Source organism: Octopus bimaculoides, chromosome 7 (genome assembly GCF_001194135.2).
Source record: "Octopus bimaculoides isolate UCB-OBI-ISO-001 chromosome 7, ASM119413v2, whole genome shotgun sequence".
Lineage (NCBI taxonomy): Eukaryota > Metazoa > Mollusca > Cephalopoda > Octopoda > Octopodidae > Octopus > Octopus bimaculoides.
The window spans coordinates 54,847,518-54,850,576 of record NC_068987.1 but is presented as its reverse complement, the minus strand read 5'-3'; the positions used below and the strand labels follow the sequence as shown (position 1 = coordinate 54,850,576).

At 38.4% G+C, this 3,059-nt stretch overlaps 1 long non-coding RNA gene across 1 annotated transcript in view; it reads right to left on the bottom strand.

Annotated features, from left to right (window-relative positions):
• Positions 1-210: 210 nt before the first annotated feature.
• The window catches only part of LOC106877672 (uncharacterized), a 68,905-nt gene continuing 66,056 nt past the window's right edge, over positions 211-3,059 (bottom strand). Inside the window, exon 4 of the long non-coding RNA XR_008264618.1 lies at positions 211-796. This is a non-coding gene — a long non-coding RNA (uncharacterized LOC106877672). The remainder of the gene's footprint in view (positions 797-3,059) is intronic.

The window sequence follows — 3,059 nt, the reverse complement described above, 5'->3', positions numbered from 1 at the left end:
TTAGCTACGTAAACATAACGTTGTTATTACAAATGGGCTGTAAATTCGATAAGTTGGGAACCATACTGTACCGTGCACGATCAAAAGTCAATCGTTTCATGGAGATCAAGAGATCATAGATGTAATGTTTCATCCAAATTTCTGTAACGTTTGGTGAATGCGTGTAAAAATCATTCCTTGTTAGAACGTTGAATTGTAGGCACTTTCTAAATGCTAGATAGTGAGAAAATGCGATGCTCTATATTTCTGACATTTGTATTTCTGACAAATTCATGGTTCACGACCTAACATGCTGAATAGCTTAACTATTCGGCTTTATGATCTCTTACAAAGTGGTGGGTTAAACCGTTCATTAATTATTAATATATATTTCTCAGTTCATTCTCACCACGCCTTCCTTTCAAGACTTGTTCTTCAAATCTATCTCGAAAGTAACGTAAGTTTACCCTTATGGCATCGTGAATAATTTACTTGTTCTTATTGTTTTACATAGTATCTTGGGACAATTTAAAAGTTCCAGTCTGTCTGTCTCCCTTCAGTATCTGTTTCATGCTGCTTGGAGCTAACTCTGCTTAATTATTTTCTAATTTCTGCTTCAGACACATGGCAAATATTTCACTTTTCATTTATAACATTGCAGAAAAGTTTGGTTTGGCAAAGTTTCCCTCTTTCCTTTATTTTTGCTTTCTTCTCTTTCATTAATACTTCACTGTTGCTATATTGTTGCTGCGGTGTCTCGTAGTTTTATATTATTGGAATCTCGTTGTCACTTGCATCATCAATCTCCTGGTGACACCTATACAAACGAAACAGTTTGAAATTCATTCTTCTTTTCTCTGTATTTAACGAAATATTTACAATGAACATTATTAATATCATCTACAGTTATGGTGAAATGCGTATTTGCTGCAATCATATCTTCAACTTCACACGCGTGGAAAAGATCCGCTGTAATCTACCTCTGCATAGCTGAATATGGTTGAATGTCTGCATATCTAATGTATATATGCATGGATTTCAGGACCAGCACAGAGAGAGAGAGAGAGAGAGAGAGAGAGAGAGAGAGAGAGAGAGAGAGAGAGAGAGAGAGAGAGAGTGAGAGAGAGTGAGAGAGAGTGAGAGAGAGTGAGTGTATGTGTGTGTGCGTGCGTGTGAGCGTGCATGCGTACGTCTATGTAGATAGAATCGTCATAAACATCATCGTTGTTGTCAAGATCATCACAGGTATGAACATCATTATTATTGTTGCTCCAACAAACTTTCGTAAGACTACGCCCACTACTACACTTTCCAGCCATTCAATAAAATTCATGTGACAGGCCTATATTAAAAGTTGTCACCTGCTTTTAGATTTTTGCTGTAAAACGATGGATTTTTTTTCTTGGAAAATGAGAAAGAATTCAAATGATATCAGTCAATGTGTTATCATTATCTCGCAACTTTTGTTGGGTTAACATGAGGTGACTTACCTCTTTTAAGAACTAGTACACTAGGAATTCGACGGTTCGTTCCTAGGTTTTAGATATTTGATCTCTCACACCAATAACCAGTTCATCTCGGCTCATCTCCGACAAGCTGACGAACTTTGCCAGAAAAAATTCTCGTCGGTGAAAACTTCTGTCTCTTTTAACGGAATTGCGATTTTTACAAAGACTATTTACATCGATGGTCTATCGACAGCTCTCTCTCTCTCTCTCTCTCTCTCTCTCTCTCTCTCTCTCTCTCTCTCTCTCTCTCTCTCTCTCTCTCTCTCTCTCTCTCTCTCTCTTCTCTCAAAATTCTTTCCTTTCTCTCTCTCTCTCCCTCCCTCTCCTTCCTTCTGTTCTCTCACTCTTTTCTCTCTCTCTCTCTTTCCTTTCTTTCTGTTCTTTCCTTTCACTCTCTCGTTTCTCTCTCTCACTTTCCTTCCCTTTCTCTCTTTTTATCTCTCTTTCACTTGCATGTATAAACTATACTCGATATGCTAAAAATAACTCCAAGACAGATTTCTGTAGTTATTTTTGCTATTCGCATATCATTTCATATCATCAAACCACTCACGTCTCTGTTTGCTAATTCGCGAAACTTCATGATGAACAGAAATGCTGAACACCAAGCGATGGTTAACAGAGTAGCCAAATGTACTAAAGCGGTGTACTAAAACAAGGCCAAGAACGCGTTGAAGGACACTACAGAGTTAATGTTAGGAATGATTGTCCAGGCGATGCCTTGTGTCACCCACGGAAAAGGCCCTACATGGTTTTATACTGCGATGCAGTATATGATAATGACGAACAAACATTTGAAATTCTGGACCAATAATGATGGTGGTGTTATTAATGTAGGCACAGGTATTGCGTCTACTGCAATACCTGTATCAGGTTGAATATGGCTTGGAACTAAAGACTATCAAACTAGAAGGTTGAGAGATTCTTATTTCCTCTTGAAGCCAATTGGTGATTAAGGAATGATTGGAAAGATAGTGGGGTAGGAGAATAGAAATTGGTAGATACACAGGAGGGTATATTTTAATGGGTGGGTTACTGGTTAGAAGGGGAAAAAAGTAGCATCTGGCTAATAAATGTGATGGAAATTGTAGGAAAACGTCGGTGTGGTCGATGGACTTGGCCTGGAGGAATTCAGGTCCACGACCGATCGAGTGTATTCTTCATTGAAGAAGTACCGCATTTTTTCATGTTTAGATTTGCCGACTCAGTGATGTACAGTCAGCAAAGTGGGCGGAATTGAGGGAATGGGGGTAGGGGATTTGGTGTGTCTAGGATGAGAGGAGGAATAATAGAGATAAGCGTTGATGTCAGTGGTCTGGTGATGGACAGAGGTAGAGAGGTGGTTATTGATAATGGTGGAGATATCTAGAAAGCTAACTGTGGCATCAGATACGGTATGATGGAATTTTAATGCACGGTGGAAAGAGATAGCAAAAACAAATTGAAGCAATTGAGTTGCAGTCTAGTGAATGTGATAACGATGATACGATCATCGCTATGGCAACCTTACAAATCGTATGGATGATACAGTAATCTGGACATATATATATATATATATATATATATATATAT